Source organism: Hemicordylus capensis, chromosome 9, assembly GCF_027244095.1.
Source record: "Hemicordylus capensis ecotype Gifberg chromosome 9, rHemCap1.1.pri, whole genome shotgun sequence".
Lineage (NCBI taxonomy): Eukaryota > Metazoa > Chordata > Lepidosauria > Squamata > Cordylidae > Hemicordylus > Hemicordylus capensis.
The window spans coordinates 17,535,599-17,553,980 of NC_069665.1; the positions used below are offsets into that span (position 1 = coordinate 17,535,599).

An 18,382-nucleotide genomic window follows, 5' to 3' on the forward strand; every position below is an offset into this window, starting at 1 on the left:
GAGGCCAGCCTGCCCTCCACCCCTAGGGAGTGCAAAATGGGGACAAGCTTATGCTGTGGACTCTGGGCATGTGCTGTGGTATGTCTTATATAGATATGCAGCACATATATACCAGTAACGTGCAATAGAGGAAGATGCTGAAAGGCATCCTCTCATACTGTGCGGGAGATGGCCATGGTCAACCCCTCCTGTATTCTACCCAAGACAACCACAGGGCTCTGTGGGCGCCGAGAGTTGACACAGACTGAACAGCACACTGTACCTTTAGAGGTCATTATGCCAGTGAGAAGTCTGAGCAGCACTGGATGGTCTGAAATGAACTGGCATTTGGTGGGTGGAGGAACGTCCACATGGCCCTCCTGTCCCGAACTGCAAGGTCACTCCAGACCAAAAGGTCCCCCCTTCCTATGCCATACTCCCATCTCCCCCCACCTCCACTCCACTCTTTAAAGCCACCCCAGCAGCTGTCTTGGGCCTCAAGGATGATATTTTGGGAGGTCTACTGTCTAAACAAGTGAGCTGCTGCCTCAGCATGCAAGCCGCAGCCAAAAATGAGCTTTGTCCCATGCCTACCCTGGCCCTCCACACTATTCCTCTCCTCCCCCTCCCTCCTACTAGCTGCACAGGCAACACCCGCCACCCAGACACTCCAGCAGTTAGGTGGGTTTTGCAATGAACTGAGATTCTCCCAGCACTCTGCAGGGCTGGGGGGCAGAATTCTTCCTCAACCACCAGGGCACAGAAAACAGAGCCAAACCTGGGAAGCAAGGAGGGGAAAAGGGGGGCCAAGAGGGCTCGTTGCTCCACTCCCACGTCTCCCTCTCCCTCTTCTTTCCCCCACCCCTTAACATGGTCAGGGTGGGTGGTGGGCAAGCAGGCTGCAAATGCATGCAAACAACCCCCATACTCAATTCCTGGCTAAGACTCTCCTCCTTTCCAATGGGCCTATCCCCCCTTAATGATGGAGGATGGATTATGGGTACCAATCCACCTGGAAGCCAACCCTGTTGGTGAAACTAATTATCACTCAGGCGCTCTCCCCACTGCCCCACACCACTTTCCCTGGGTTATGAACAGGCCAGGACACTTTTCAAACAGAGCACCAAACTGACATTGGTAGGGTTCCAAACCTCCCCATCTCCGAAAGCCCAAGGTATAGAGAGGCACCTGCTGTAGATCTATCGCAGCTAGAGGCCCCTAACCACAGAAGAACCTCCACCCTGGCTCACTGCAGTGCGTTCCTTCCTTCGGCTGTGTTAGGTGGAAGATACAAGAAGATCCCCTTCCCGGAACGCCCGTGCCCCTGCAACGTTGGGCAAGTCAAAACCATCAAGCACATCCTCCCACACTGCCTATTTTATAGACATCCGCAATACCCACATTCCCGTGCTACTTACAAGACTGCCCGGCTGCACAAGCCAGTTCTACATCTCCCTACGACTCTCCGACTGCAACCCTATTACAGCACACAGTGTTGCCAATTGCCGGCAAAATTCGTCGGGATCTGACCACCAGCGTTATTTGCGGCATTTTTATTCCACCTTTCTGCCTTGACAACAGCACCCAAAGCTGTTCCTTGTCCTCTCAGAGACCAGTTCTGACGGGGGCTAACGGCAGGAAACCCAACAGTGTGGAGAAGACAATGGGGCAGGCCAGTGATCCCGCTAACAGAGATTCCCAGATGTTGTTGACTACAACTCCCAGAATCCCCAGCTGCAAGGGCTTTTGCTTGGCGATTCTGGGAGTTGTAGCCAACAATACCTGGGAATCCCTGATAGAGGCACAGGCCAAACCAGCACTGCAGCACCGAGCTGCAGTGGTTCCTGCCTCTGTAGCTACGCTGACCTAGCCTAAGTGGCCCATGTCCTCATATAACCCAAAACCAGAGATGCAGCCAGTTGCTCTCAGGGCTGTGGATTCAGCAGGCTGACCTGGAGGCGCCCCAAACTCTCTCAGTTCCCCATCTATAAAATGGACAGTGCAACAGATTTCTAATTCTCACCCTGAACTCAGCAGTAGCAACTCATTTAACAACTCTAGACTTTGCTCCAGCAGGTACTTCTTGAACTGGTTTGGTTGATTTGCAGGTGAACGAAACCAAGGAATATTCTGCCAACAGAGGCAGAGACTTTGGTACCGAGGGCAGGATTCTGCACACTGAGAGGGAGGAGCTACGAGCAGGACAAATCCCAGGTGGCAGGGAGCCATAGTGCCTAGAAATGTAATGGTGGCATCTAGGCTAGGATATTCAGGGGCAGAGTTATTTAATTTGTCTTCATCTCAGGCAGCCCATTTCTGTCCGCTTAGATCCAGGGAGAGGGCCGATCACTCAGACTGCACATGACCGATTTTAGCCAGGCAACGACAGGAAGGTTAAGCCCGGTTTCAACCCACAAAGACATGAGAAAGTGGTGCTGCCCCCACTCCCCCTGCCGCTGAAAGATTAAATATTAATAATAATAAATGCTGAGAGCCCAACAGGGAGAGTGAGCTTTTGTGCTGTATTAGATAAAATGCAATAAGAACAAAACACACAATAAAGCAGCAGCAGCGCCACAGGAAGTAGCTTTTAATAACCTCCTGCTTCTTCTGGCTAGCAGATGTCCAAATGGCAGATATAGAAGGAAGTCACATGCCTGGGGATGTGTCATGGAACAAGATACGGAGGGAAAAAAAGAAAAAATGCAGACGTTCCCAAAGATGCAAAGGAGAACCAAAGTTCAGCAGCTCCTCCAAAAATCATTACCACTCCAGAACCCAGACACACATTCCCACACTTGACCAAGCCAGAGAGAAAGAGAAAGAAATCCGCTTCCTGGGAGTCAGTTTCCAACACACCCATCTCCCCAAAACTTCCAGCAGGCCTTGGCAAGTTTTCTTTTGGATCTAGGAGCCAGATAGTGGACACTTGACAAAATTACATGGAGAAGTAGGAGGGTGGATGGGCTTTGTGGGGGGTTTGGAACGACTCCCCTATGAAGAAAGACTACAACTTTAGGGCCTTTAGAAAGAAGGCGGGTGATGGGTGACATGCTAGAGGTGTATAAAATTATGCATGGTGTGGATCAAGTGGAGAGAGAGAAGCTTTTCTCCCTCTCTCATTCATCCTTCTCTGGAAGATTCAGGTTAGGCAAATTGAAGAATTTCTTTATATAACATTCAGTTTAACAGCTAGACTGGGCAAGCTCATTTTAACAAAGACACAATTGCCCTAAATCCTCGTTTGGCCTTAAAGCAGAGCTGCACAACTTTGACCTTCCATTTGTTTTTGAACTACAACTCCCATCATCCCCAGCTATAGTGGCCAACAGTCAGGGATGATGGAAGCTATAATCCCAAATCTGCAGGAGGGCCGAAGCTGTGCAGCCCTGCCTTAAAGTAAACTACAAGTGGCCTCTGACACTCTTAACGGAGACCATTTAAAAGTGGGTGTGCAAAACTTAGCAGCTTAGGCTAAGTATATGAAGGGACCGCCTTCTTCTTCAAGAGATTGCCTTCCGCACTAGATAAACAGAGGGGACTGTTCTGCATGCTGACATCAAGGGAGGCTCCAGTTATCTTACAGGCAGGACAGGATCTTCTCTGTTGTTGCCCCCAGACTGTGGAATGCTCTCCTCATTGGCTGTTCACTCCCAACCTTGCCTGCCCTCTGGTGTCTGGCAAAGGCAGCACTCGCTTTCTCCCATGCTTTTGGTCTCCAACTCCTGTGTAGTCTGAAGTGTGGCCTTTTATTATATTCCCCTTTCTTCTCATTTGTGATTTCACATTTTAATGTTTTCTGTACTATGTATTTTTATTTTTTAAGTTACCACGGCATTGTATATATTGTATATACCTGAATCCAAGACTAGGTTTCCCCCAAGTTCTTTGATATTAGAAATGAAGGGCAGGGGGAGGATCTTAAATTCAGAGGCCTCTTCCTTTTGGGTAAATATAGGTATAACCTTTTGGGTAAATATAAGTATAAATATAGGTTAAATAGAACATATTTAATCTGTCTTGCTTAAGGGGGTTTATATTCAGAGTCATCCTCTATTCGGGCAAATATGCTAAGGTGGGCTGGGATAACTATTAATATTTATTATTATTATTATTATTATTATTATTATTATTATTAATAATAATATCCCGCTCTTCCTCCAAGGAGCCCAGAGCGGTGTACTAGAGTTTCTCCTCACAACAACCCTGTGAAGTAGGTTAGGTTCAGAGAGAAGTGGTGGGCCCAGAGTCACCCAGCTAGTATCATGGCTGAATGGGGATTTGAACTTGGGTCTCCCCGGTCCTAGTACAGCACTCTAACCACTACACCACGCTGGCTCTTACATACATAAAATGTATGTAAAAGGTAAAGTGTGCAGTCGAGTTGATGTTGACTCCTGGTTTTTCGAAAAAGCCTCCACACCCTACCTTGAAAAATACTCCAAGTTCTACCTTGCCAAGACAGGCAAGACTTCAGGTGCAAAGCAAAAAATGAAGAACAAAACCCATTATCAAGGAGATCTCCAGCTCGCTTTTAGGCTGAAAATATTCAGCCTGTAGCAGTAAATTCCCCCTTGTCATTTACAAAGCCATTAAATAAATGGCAAAGGGGAGGGGGCAGATTTCCACAAATCAAACAAACCCATAACGCAACCACTTTTCTGCCAGGCCTGCAGACACTTTCCGTTAAAGTGCTACTCATTGGACAGAGGTGGCCTTAACCTCGGCACCCTTGTTAAAATATTTAAAAAGGCACCAGACCTCACACTTGGCCAAAGGCCCACTGGAATCCTCCAAGACTCAAGCTTCGTCTCTCTCTCTCTTTCTGGTGCGTTCTTACCTTCCTTCAGCATCAGACTTTTCTCACCCCTGTCCCCAGGCAGCAGTCCATGAGTCAAAATGACTGCGAACAGGAAGGCCATGCCAGCTTCGGAAGCATCAAGAAATCACAGCCCTCCTTTTCACAAAGCACTGCCCTAGGCAGCCACTTAGGTGACCCGGGGGCAAGGTCAGCCCTGGCATTCACAGCCAAAGTCAGCACAGCCCGGCCCAGGGAAAGTGCGGCACTCAGAAGCGTTCAGCCAATCCAGCCACCTAAGACAATTACGCCATCAGGAATTGTTTAGCAAGACACAAATAGTTAGCTCGCAGCGCCCACTCGTTACCAAAACCGGAGCATTAGACTCATTAGCCTTTCTATGAACTGTGGGGAGATCAAGGTAGCATGAAAACATCAGGGAGGTTAATCTTGGTCTACTCCTCTAATAATTCTTAGCATTTGTGTAGCCCTTTTGGATGTCCAAAGTGCGTTATCCTATTCAGGGATGTAGCTACCGTTGCACAAGGCAGGGGGACAAATGTTCCTGGGCCCCCATGGAGGGTGTGGCGGGGAGGGTGCCAGTCTGCTCTCTGCCTCTCTGAAGAGGGGGAGTCCTCCTTCTTCACTTTTTGTCCTAGGTCTCCCTCCAACCTTGATACATAAAACAGCCCTTGCTGGATCTGGATCAGGCCCAAGACCTATCTACTCCAGCGTCCTGTTTCCCACAGTGGCCCATCAAATGCACCTAGAAATCCCCGAAGCAAGAGATGAAGGCATGCCCTCTTTGCTGCCATGGCTCCCCTACAACTAGTATTCAGAGAGGCATCCTGTTTCCAAACCTGGTGGCAGCCATTAAGACTAGAAACCATTAGGAAAGGAACATAGGAAACTGCCATATACTGAGTCAGACCATTGGTCTATCTAGCTCAGTATTGTCTTCACAGACTGGCAGCGGCTTCTCCAAGGTTGCAGGCAGGAATCTCTCTCAGCCCTATCTTGGAGAAGCCAGGGAGGAAACTTGGAACCTTCTGCTCTTCCCAGAGCGGCTTCATCCCCTGAGGGGAAGATCTTGCAGTGCTCACACATCAAGTCTCCCATTCATATGCAGCCAGGGCAGACCCTGCTTAGCTATGGGGATAAGTCATGCTTGCTACCACAAAACCAGCTCTCCTCTCCTAAAAGTCTGATGCTCTACCGACTGAGCTATCCGGGCGCCACTGATAGATCCTGTCCTCCATGAATTTGTTTAAGCCCCATTTAAAGCCCTTGCTATGCCCCTGATCTTCTTGCTGTACTTCCAACAACTCTTCCAACAACTTGCTGTACTTCCAAAAACTCTAACAGGTGAGTATTATTTCCACACTGCAGACGGGAGGACGGGCTGAGAGGAAGTCACTTGCCCAAGGCCACCTAAAGGCACCGCCGGGGGCGGGTGGGCGGCAGGAGGCACATTTGCAGGTGCTGACCTCCAATACTGCTGCATCCGAAAGCTCTTCTCAGCAGTGTCGCACCACCCAGGACCCGCTGGGGTGGAGGATTGGTTGCATGGCCAGCAACCAATCAACTGAGTGTAGTTCAGCCTCCACACATGCGCAGAGGCCAGCCAAGTAAGAGCTTTCAGGGGTGGCGGTATAGGAGGTAAGCACCCACTAATTTACACTTAAAGGAGTCTTCTGCCCCCCCCGCCCCCTTCCCATCAGCAGTCACACCAGCCGCCATTGTGAGAGAGGTAAGATTTGAACCAGATACATTTCTATTTGTCGTTCAGCCTTTAACCCCAGCACCACACCAGTTCAGATCTCCAGTTATATGTACAGAAGAACAGAGGCATCTTTCTTTAGGTGGCACCTAAAAGGACAAAGCAACGTCAAAATCTCAGAAGCTGGAGAAAGAGAGTTTAAGAATAGTTAGTGAACTCTTTCCCATTTAAGTGATTCAATCAGCTTTTATCAGAGATAAGACGGATAGGTCTTATGAAAGACCTATAGAAGTCCAAATCCATATATGCAGCCCAAGTCTCAAGTCTCAAAGCATCCCTTCCAAATTACCGTTTATATATTAGGATGCCACAAGCAAGGCAAAGGCCTCTGTGTGTGTGTGTGTGTGTGGCAAAATCAGAATGCCTTTCCAGCTCCAAAAACCAACAGTAAATGCACACCGAATGTGAAGCAAAGCCTGACCATGTGAAATCAGAAGTAAACAACAAAGAAGAGCAGGGGATTACAGCAGTTGAACACACAGCAGAGGAGATGGAAAAAATTAAAAATGGCGGCTTAAAGCATGGGCAGGCATTAGGTAGCTTGGGAGATACGCATAGATTCTAGGCTTGTCTGAAGCAGCTTTCCAGGCATTTGGACTGGCTTCTCCTTCCACTTCTATCCAAACAATACTGTCAATCTGGCTGACTGAGTTGGGGCATGGCCGTGCCACTTCTTAATCTCTTTCTTCAGGTGCTCAGGGTTGTTTATATTTTCTCTCCTGTTGTTTTCTGTCCTGTTCCTTCCCTCTCAAAGCAATCTTGCTTGGTCTTGCTTCTCTCCTGTCCTGCAGCAAAACTATCCAGGAATGCAGGGGTTTTGGTGTCAAAAGCCCCAATTCTGGCAACCTACTCCCCCCCCCCTTTTTTTTACAAGTTGCCATTTTGCAACTGGCTCTGCCTCCTCGCAGGCTGCCATTTTGTAGCTGGCTCCACCTCCCCATGCTGCTGTTTCATGTTGGTACCTCCCAAGGCTCTGGCAAAAGACAAGCCACAAAGCCTTAGGTCTGCCCATCGCTGGTTTTAAAGGTCCTTGCCTGGTGCCAAAATGGTCACGGAGTAGGCACCAGGCAATCCTTCATGGGGAAAGAGCTTCATAGACAAAGAAACTATGAAATCTATAGTTCATACCTACACAACTTCATGTCAAGTGCACTCAAAGACTATATAGATGACAGGTTCTCAAAGTGAGCTCCATCCTGGAAGGCTGTAGAATAGTTGAGAACATCTGTAATTTGTCCCATGCTTATATATTTTTAATTATATATGAGTCATGGGCTTTGATTTGTAAAAAAAAGTGCTTATGAAGTGGCCCATGGCAACCCCGAACAATTTCCAAGTGGTCTGCAAAAAGAAGGTTTGAGAATCTCCTATGTAGATTCTTCAGCCTCATGTGCACACATGTACTTCCCCATCACTAGACATACTGGATCTCTCTTTTCTGGCTGTAGACCTACCACATCTCCCCTATTATCCACAGATGCGGTTCAGAATGCAGGACCACATTCCAATAAATTCATTGAACGAATCCTTAACATGGCTTGACTTCTGAAGTTAAACTGAAAAGGAGGCAAGAGCTCACAGTCGGTGCATTTGGCAAGTTGCATAGTGGTACAGCCACCACACTTAGGAGGGGCATTCCCACCAGTGGTGGATCCACTCCTGAACTTTTTGCTCCTAAGAATACTCCAAGTGGAGGCTTCCCTCTCAAGAAGCTCAGGCTCATCACAGAGAAAACAGCTAGTTCCTCTCTAGAAAGCAGAAGTGAACCCTGGGATATCCTCACATGACTCTGTTGAACACACTCTCCTTGTGGGGAAATAAATTCTGAGTTAAAGAGTGTATGAACAATACAAAGTCAAGGCATTTTCTTTGAAATAATTGCAAAATCAATAGTACACAAGTACTAAATAACATTTTCCTTTTGTTGTAAGTAAACACAAACAACAATGTGGACAGGAAAGTGAATAGCAAAGTTAAATAGGTGTGACACAGGACACGTAAAATTCTCAGTGTTCTTAAAAAAATTATGATTATTACAAGAAAAGCAGCTCTGGACACTGCAATCAGAAGCAAAAGAACAAGGACAGGGCGGTGTGTGTGTGCGTGTATGTCTGCTTAACCCTATCATTTTTTGTTACCTGTCCTCAATCACCCCCTCAGGTTGCTTTTCTCAACATGGAGAACAAAGATAAAGGTAAATTTGTGCCGCCGAGTTGGTGTTGACTCCTGGCGCCCACAGAACCCTGTGGTTGTTTTTGGTAGAAGACAGGAGGTGTTTACCATTGCCAACTCCCATGCAGTACGAGATGATTATGCCTTTCAGCATCTTCCTATATTGCTGCCGCTTGATATAGGTGTTTCCCATAATCTGGGAAACATACCAGCGGGGATTCAAACCAGCAACCTCTGGCTTGCTAGTCAAGTCATTTCCCCACTGTGCCATTAGGTGGGAACAAAGATACAAGGATCTATAACATTTCCCAGGGATGGATTTAAAGCAGGCATGCTCAACTTCGGCCCTCCTGCAGATGTTAGCCTACAATTCCCATAATCCATGGCTATTGGCCACTGTGGCTGGGGATTATGGGAGTTGTAGTCCAAAAACAGCTGGGAGGGGGGCTAAGTTGAGCAGGCCTAATTTAGAGGCTTGGAGGGCACAGGGCATTTCAGTTATTCTTAAAATGGAAGAGTTTCTACAAGGTGGAAGAAACAAATGTTTTTAATGTGCTTATATAGGTCAGGAACAAATACAGATGTGTAAGTGCCAGTTTATCACCTTGTATGACTCTTCTGATTCTGGGATCAATCTTGCATGCAGGTCATTTATCAAAGTCATGAAAGGGACTACAAATGAAAAATACAGTATCCCAAAGCTGAATTAATGGGGGAAAGGGGAGGCACAAAAAATGCTCCTCGCCTAGTGTAGGGCCAGCCCTAACTTTTCCCATATGGAAATAGAAGCATATTGCCTCTCTTCCCACATGGGTGGAAAGGTAGCCGGGGAAAAGTTACTTTGAGTAATCATAAACATAGGAAGCTGGCTTCTATTGGTTCATCTAGCTCATTATTGTCTACTACACTGGCTGGCAGTGCCTCTCAGGCACCTTTCCCAGCCCTACCTGGAGATGCTAAGGATTGAACCCGAGTTCTTCTGCATGCAAACAGATGCTCTACCACTGGGCTGTAGCCTCAACCCAAATAGTAGGAAGGGAAATTCCTTCCCCGGTTGAACACACATAATATGCCTCTGTTTCCACATGGGAAAAGATGCAGCACCCCTGTATCTTTTTGCCACACATGGAGAAAAGCAGCTGGGGAGTAGCCCATAACCAGCAGGAAGGGAAAGAACTGAGAAGACCCCGGCATCTCATGCCCTTCCTCTGTTCATTCAAGGCTGCTTTTCATGGGGGTGGGGGGGAGATTGGGAGAGGGACCCAAATCATCATAGTTTCCCCTAAAATGACAGAATTTCTCTTTTCAACCATCACCTCTGAAAGGGGTTCCCCACAAATTGTCCTGGCCTTCTCCTGTTACATTAAGAAGAGGGCGCCATGGGAAGGTCCCCCTTTAGACTCTGCTTGGCTGCTCCTTCCCAGCCACCTTCTCGGGTACTCCCAGGCTTGGCAAAAGAATCACACCATGCGTTCCTGTGCCGGGAAGGCAAGTGGCAAGACGCACAAGCCTTTCATCCGAAAATTACACCCTGCTAACCTCCTTAGGAAAGCGCTCCCGCTGTGAGGGGGGGGAACCCGCACTGCAAATTACACTAATAACGCAACAAGCTGCATGCAGAAGCGGGCAGGCAAATCACAGCCAACTGGCAACCAGACAGTGCACTCGGGAGCTGGAAATTTAATCAGGCATCTGCAGAGAATGGCTACTCAGCCATGAAATGGAAAACGAAGATTACCTGGCATTACCAACTTAGCTGCCGCCCACAAGGCCACAGAACCTAGTGGAGGGAGCGGGCGGGGGGGTGGGGAGGAACAGACACACACCACCAGTAACTCAGAGCCTGTGCAAAATCCCTCCTTGCTCTACCTCCTGGATCCCACCCACACGTGAGGGCCAGCCATCCTCATTCAGAACTCCAGATCCCAGTCTTCGCTTGCTGAAGCTACTCCAACCCCAAGATCTTCTCCTACACTTTTTGCTCCACTGTCTCCACACCTCTTCCCACTTCCCAAGTGTGGCTGGAAGAGGAGATGCTCCATGCACAGATCCTTAAAGCACTAATCTGGGCTAGGAGTTTAGTCGTCCCAGGATCCGTTTTCAGCACTCAGCCCAGCACCATGACACAATCAGCAGAGTGTCTCTGAAAACGTACAGAAGGTCATTCACAGCAGTGAAGAAGGAGGCACATTCCCAGGGATTCTAGCGTAGTGCACTCACTGCCACTAGAGAACTTTTGGGGGGGGGCAGATTTTCTAGCCCAAAGGAAATGGGATGAGGAGCAGGATTTTCCCTGTTTGGTTGTCCACCCAGAAACCCTGGTCTGGAAACCACACAGGCATGCACCCACTATGGCAAGCATTCCAGGGGGAAAAATCCCCATGGTACTCCCTCTAGCAGAAACGGCTTCAGGATCCCAAGTGACTACGAAGCCATCCATCTTGGTGAATATCCTGGGGGAAGGAGGGACCCTTCAACCGGATCCTCCCAGCAATGGGGAGAAGGAAGGAAGCCCCACAGCTGCGGAGCGGGTGGGTGTTTCATCATAGAAGGCGGCGCCGAGGGAGAAAGGAAGACCCTGCCCGCTCTGTCTGCACTTTCTTCTCTCATTCTGGGACCCGTCCAGGAGCTGCAGGGCTTCTTCCAGAGAAAGCCTCCTCGTAATGCGAGTCAAGGAGCCGCGTGGAGAGACGAGTCACCCCCGCCGCCCCCCAACACGACCCGCAGAGAAACAGGCGAGCAAGTCTCAGATCTTTCCGAGTTCCGCGAAAAGAGGAGGGGTGAGAGCGGCTGGAGGGACACCGGCCTTTCTCCTGCTAGGGACAACTCGGGGGAAGGCGACCCGCCTAGAGCCTTCCCAGCAGACGGTTCCCTCTTCCTTTCCAGAGCGAGGAGGAGGACGAGGGGGCGAGGAGAATGAAGGCGGGACGACCCGCTAGCCTTTGGGGAGACCCGCTGCTGCGCGGAGGCGCCGCGCCCCAAGGAGCAAACAACGCGGCGGCTCCGCGCGCCGCCGCCCAGTCCCGTCCCATCCCGCACTCACATGGCTGCCGATCGAGGAGCCCCCGGAGGTCGTCCGCCCCGTCCCACTCCTGACGCCGCTCCGCAGCCGAGCCGAGGCCAGCCGCCCACTAGACGCACAGCAACAGGACGGGGAGGAGCCGGCGAAGCACCAAGCGTCGGGCAGAGCGCGGGGGTGGAGCCGCCGCCGTCGGGAAAGGACCTGGGGCGGGGCGGGAGGCGATCTCCCTCCCTCTCAGCCACCCACCCCGCTGAAATGCCGAATGACGAGCACACTCCGCCTCCCACCCCTCGAGGAAAGCACTGCCCGGACGTGAGGCCCCTGAAGCGGGGCAACGGGATTGCGCGCACACGCCTAGGCGCTTGCCGGAGCAGTCAAGTGGACCGCGGCTACCACGAATCTGCGCTCCCGCTCCCCTACTGTGTGGTCGAGCTCCGTTGCCACTTTGTTGCTTGGCTCGCCACATCTGCACGCCCCGATCCTCGGGTGGGGAAAAGAACACGGGTCTCTGAGCCGCGGCTGAAGCGGGAGGGACGGCCGTCTAGCTAGACAAACACGCGCAAGCGTGCAATTCTCCGCACCTTTGTTTGGGCGTCCGTCTCATCGAAATCGGCTGGACGTATTTCTCAAGAAATGCGGCTACGTGCTTCTTGAACATCGGCTGTTATTCGAATGTAAGCCTCTCTGTAACTATAATGGACACATTATGCGAAGACCCAGCTCCCTGGAGAAGGGGAAAGTTCCGCGAAAAGTTCGCTGGGAAAAGTTGAAGGAAAGAGAAGACGAGGACGACCAGCAGCAAGGTGGACGGACTGGATTACGAGAAGGCACCACGGAGAGACCTTCAAGACCAAGTGGAAGACAGATCGTCATCCTGGAGAGAATCTATCTATGTGGTCGCTAAGAGTCGACACTGACTTGAGGGCACTCAATCAATCAGTCAAAAACATCTCTCTCTCCTAGTAGAATGTCAATGTTGATCTTAAAAGGCCCGTTTTCTGACCGAATTAACAGCATTCACAGGTGCACAGAGTAGTTCAAAAGTGCTTTTCAGTATTATGTGTGAAAGTGCCCAGGTGGATCCTGGATCCTTGTTTCCCCAGATGGATCCTGGAGCTAACACCGAAAGTGAGGTCTCCCCCCTCTTGAGACTGCCATATCCAGAAAGTAGGCTGCCAGATGCACCCTCCCAGATGTTGTGCCTCCTTACTGCTCAAGTCACTAGGCACTGGAGAAACTTGCAGCGTCCTATAAAAGCTCAAAAGTTCTCGCAGCTTTGGATAACGGGAGACAGGAGGGCTGAGCCTAGCTCTAAGTCCTTTAATTCAGATAGTAGAGACCACAGAGAGAGAGAGAGAGAGAGAACTTCAAAAGTTTACATCCAGAGTGTCACTGACTTGCAGTCTTTCTGCCAGACAGTGTGTCAGGCCTGGAAAGCTGGCACTTCTATGGGCTTGCTTGAGCCCAGATGAGTTACTAAGGTTTTCCTCCTTAGAGGGATAAACACACACACCTCTCCTGTCCTTGCTGTGCCTCTATTTATAGCACAAGCCTCCAAGGGTTTGGCTTTGTTGTTCCGGCAGCTTCTCCCTTCTACGGTTTCCATGTTTCCACCCTCCTCCAATCCGTGTGTTTCCCACGCGGGCAGGAGGGAGAAGACTGATGCCATTGGACGGCGGCCCAGCGGGGGCTTGGCTTGATGAGGGCCTTAGAACACCCAGAGCATGGAATGGTGCCCATATTTAGTTTTGACTGACAGCAGATGGCCAGCCATGGAGCCAAACTGCAAAAGCCTGTTGTTACATTGCAGCAGCACAAAGGAACACATTGTGAGCCTCGGCCCAGGGTAGAGCATTTCTGTGAAATGCATGGCCCAGCTCTATAGGCCAAGTTCTATGCCTTCTCCTCTGGGGCAAGAGAGAACCCACAAAGGGCCGTTCTGATCTACGTCAACATGCCTATCCAGAGACTTGCGCAGCTCTCTAAGACCAGCAGAGTGTGGCAGAGAACAGACCAACCAAAAGGAGAACTTTTTCACACAGCGCAAAATTAACCTATGGAATTCTCTCCAACGGAATGTAGTGATGAGATGACCGCTAGCGTGGGTGTCTGTAAGTGGGGCTTAGTCGACAACCACAGGGCTCTGTTGTCGCTAGGAGTCAACACCGACTCGATGGCACACGTTACCTTTAGTCTAGACAGATTCATGGAGGACACATCTATCAGTGACTCCTAATCCTGACGGCTACAGGCCACCTCCACATTCAGAGGTAGGATGCCTCCGAACACCAGTTGTAAGGGAGCAACAGCAGGAGAGAGGGCATGCCTTCATTGCCCGGCTTTGTGGCTTCCCAAGGCATCTGTTAGGCCACTGTGTGAAATTGGGTGCTGCTACACAAAGACTAGATAGGCCTGATCCAGCAAGGCTTTGATGATTTTATGTTCTCCTTCACAAAGCAGACCTGGATTTAGAACTGGATATCCCATAGTATCCAATAGTCTTGCTGTGTTAGGCACATTCTTGGTGAAGAGCTTGTGCTAAGTTGCCTTTCCAAGAATTCCTTAACTCTAGAGGAGCTGCTAGACTTGTCATTCTTCAGGGTAGCAGCTAACCCCTGATAACTGGGCAAAGAGACACCTGCTGGAGCCCATTGGTCGACACGCAGGACAGGGCCTTCTTAGTGATTGCCCTCAGACTCCCTCACTCCCAATGTTCCAGAATCGGTTGGGCGGCCCCACAAACTGGTTCAGCTTTGAATCCGTGCTCAAACCTTGATTTGTGCACATCCCTGAGAGAGAGATGCCTCACTGACCTCACTGCCTTCCTGCAAAAGGCTATTTCAAATGTGTTAGGTCTCTTGAGGTGGTGGGTATACTGGAATTTAAAGACGTGGTGTTGATGTAAAGTATGCCGTCAAGTCGGTGTCAACTCCTGGCGCCCACAGAGCCCTGTGGTTGTCTTTGGTAGAATACAGGAGGGGTTTACCGTTGCCTCCTCCCGTGCAGTATGAGATGATGCCTTTCAGCATCTTCCTATATCGCTGCTGCCCAATATAGTACCAGCAGGGATTCGAACCAGCAACCTTCTGCTTGTTAGTCAAGCATTGTGTGTGTGTTTGTGTGTGTGTGTAGGAGAGAGAGAGATGGATGTTGGTTTATATCACGTCCTCTAGCATTTCACTAGGGGAAACAGGAACGTATCTGTCAACTCATAGGCAGTGTGGCCAAGCAGCCAGGGAGTCATGGCCTAGAGTTCTAACTCTCTAACTACAGGCATACCACAAATAGAAAGCAGGTCCTAAAGTGCATGCACAGCATATTTTCCCAGATTACCAAAGCAAATGAGCCAAGCCCCTGATGCCCTTTGCCATTTTGCAGATGAAAATAGGGATGCACTTGTAACAGCCCTTTCTCATTCCTAAGGACAACTGCCCAAGGGCCGCCCCCCCCCGCCCGCCATGGCACACTGCTGAAGCCTGGATTCTATCCTTTATAAGTGCTTTAGTGTGCACATGCATGGCCAAGCAGATGCACTAGAGAAGCAATGCCTCCCACCCCACCCATGTAGAGACTGAACTTCTAGATATTGTGGGGAGGGAGATGGAGCCTGAAAAACAGACAACTCTATCAACTGAGATAAATTAAAAACCAACTTAACGAGGCGTTCCAAAGAGGCAAAACTAGAGAGAGAGAAATCCGGGCAGTGATGTACCAGGGACGGACCCCAGGAAATGGTGACTTTTCCTGCTAAATTGCAGCTTGTGCCATTGAGAGATCGATCCCTCATTAACTGTCTGTCAAAGAAAGAAAGGAAGAAAGAAAGAGCTAGCCCGTTATTGTATTTAGTTTTGTTTTCACTCCTCAGGGCGGAAACTAACTGTAGGCTGTAGGCTAGCTAAACCTCCTCCCAAGCAGCATAAATTCCTTCTCCCTAGCAAGGAGGACTTTCTCTAACCACACGCTTCAACACGTGCAGCTGCTGTTGTGTCCTCTTTGTGTCCTCAGACCCTTTTATCCTTCACTTTCCTGCAATATGGGATGAGTCATGCTCCCCTTTCTGGCTTTTGTTTTGTTTTTAGCTCAGCAGACACCCGGGGTGGTGGTGGAAGATTTAGGCTTCTAATTAAATAAGATTTCAAGGAGGGCAAGTCTTGGCTTTCTTGCAACACACTACACCATTACACCATCCCTTATAACAATTGCATCATCAGTGACATTGGCAGCACAGATCACATGGATTCTTCTCACTTTCACGCCGTGATTTCTACACCAGGGGAAGTTCAATATACAACAACGCATTTTGTACATTGCATCCAACGCTGTGATACTCTGCTAATTATCTGTTTGGATGCAGTTTTGCTGGTTCTTGGTGCGCTGAAATAATTCAGTTATGCCTGCTCATCCCATTGGTATGTGGGACATCTCCTGAGAGTCATCTAGGGCTAAAAGTTGCTGTATAGCTCCAACGCAATTATTTTCTTGGCTGTAATTCTAAAGACAGCTCTTTATTCCTCCCTTCCCAGGAAGCAATATAAAAAGCTACTAGAAGCTACTTCAGTAAACAACCAGCTTCTGCCCTATGAACCTGCCCACGTGTCAGGGTTTCCCCAGAGAGCACTGAAGCCTCTTGAGGACAAACCCTTGGAGAACCCTCCCTGGCTTCTCCAACACAGGGCTGAGAGAGATTCCTGCCTGCAGCCTTGGAGAAGCCGCTGCCAATCTGTGAAGACAATACTGAGCTAGATGGACCAATGGTCTGACTCAGAATATGGCAGCTTCCTATGTTCCTATAACAGTGAGTCTGATAATGAGCCAGCATGGTATAGTGGTTAGAGTGCTGGACTAGGACCAGGGAGACCCGAGTTCAAAGCCCCATTCAGCCATGATACTTGGTGACTCTGGGCCAGTCACTTCTCTCTCAGCCTAACTTACTTCACAGGGTTGTTATGAGGAGAAACTTGAGTATACACCGCTCTGGGCTCCTTGGAGGAAGAGCAGGATATTAAATATAAATAATAATGATGATAATAATAATAATAATATCATCCCTGATGCGGAACCTAGGACAGATAGTACATGAGCTGGCTGGGGTGGTCGGTACCATCTGGCGGGGTTGGGGATGAATGCTCATTGTGATTGTGGACAATGTCTGCCCCGCTAGAGATGGAAAAGAGGGGATGAAATTGCAAGACTTTCAGAGTTCAGTGTCTTATCGTGCATTTATTGTCCTGACCATCAGACCAGCAGCCAAATTTCGCAATGGTGTTCAAAAACTTTTAAGAAGTTTCAAACACATAAAAACTACTATAAAACTATATTGATGTTATAAGAGGAATGAGAATTGACAGGAATGTCCTCCAAAGATTACTTTATGGAGAGAGTACAACAATTTGTTCACTGTCTACCCTAACCCTTTCCTCTGTGCAAAAATCCCACGCCCAGCTCTGCCCCGGGGAGAGCTGGGAGTGGGCACTGAGGGAGAGCAGACCACTGAGCCGCCCGTGGGAAAGAACTACAACATCAAGAACCCAAGGAGGAGAAACTGACTCAAGTATGGAGCTTGGGTCAAGCTTCAGCAACCTCACAAGAGTGTAGGGCCATTAGCTCAGCATTTCAGCTTAAGGTCTCCTCATGAGGAAGAGGGGAGGAAACAGAACTAATAATAATAATTATAATATAATAATATAATGAACAGAGGGAAAATAACAAAAACAGAAGGAATAGAACTGCCCAATGGAAGCAACATCAAGAACCTGGAAGAGAAAGAACATTACAGATACTTGGGCATTATCCAGGCTGATAACATTGCACACACTGAAGTGAAAAGAAAAATTGGAAGTGAACACATCAGGAGAGTTAGAAAAATCCTCAAGTCCAAACTCAATGGCGGGAACATCATACAAGCCATAAACACCTGGGCTATACCTGTTATCAGATACACTGCAGGAATAATAGACTGGACCCAGGCAGAGCTAGAGACGCTAGATCGTAAGACCAGGAAAATAATGACCATCAGTCATGCTCTGCACCCCTGCAGTGATGTAGATAGGCTATACCTCCCTCGCAGCTCAGGTGGAAGAGGAATGCTGCAAGTCCATCAAACAGTAGAGGAGGAGAAAAGAGGCCTTGAAGAATATATAAAGGACAGTGAAGAAGATGCACTTAAAATGGTCAATAATGAGAAACTATTCAACACCAATGAAAGAAAGCAGGCCTACAAGAAAGAACAAGTCAAGAACCGAGCAGAAAAATGGAGAAATAAGCCACTACATGGTCAATATTTGCACAATATAAGCGGAAAATCAGACATCACCAAGACCTGGCAATGGCTTAAGAATGGCAACTTGAAGAAAGAAACAGAGGGTTTAATACTGGCTGCACAAGAACAGGCACTAAGAACAAATGCAATAAGAGCAAAAGTCAAAAAATCCACCACAAACAGCAAGTGCCGCCTTTGTAAAGAAGCAGATGAAACCGTGGACCACCTAATCAGCTGTTGTAAAAAGATCGCACAGACTGACTACAAACAAAGGCATGACAAAGTCGCAGGGATGATACACTGGAACATCTGCAAAAAATACAAGCTACCTGTAGCCAAACATTGGTGGGACCATCAAATTGAAAAAGTTGA

General features: G+C 48.8%; 1 protein-coding gene across 2 annotated transcripts in view; it reads right to left on the reverse strand.

Annotated features, from left to right (window-relative positions):
• The window catches only part of RIPOR1 (RHO family interacting cell polarization regulator 1), a 120,870-nt gene that overhangs the window by 94,505 nt on the left and 7,983 nt on the right, over positions 1-18,382 (reverse strand). The window contains exon 1 of one of the 2 annotated variants that reach the window (XM_053270714.1): positions 11,773-11,925. The exons of the other annotated variant lie outside the window; for it this stretch is intronic. The gene's annotated coding sequence lies outside the window, so the exon portion shown is untranslated. Of the gene's footprint in view, positions 1-11,772; positions 11,926-18,382 lie in introns of those variants that run through there. 2 annotated transcript variants of the gene reach the window in all.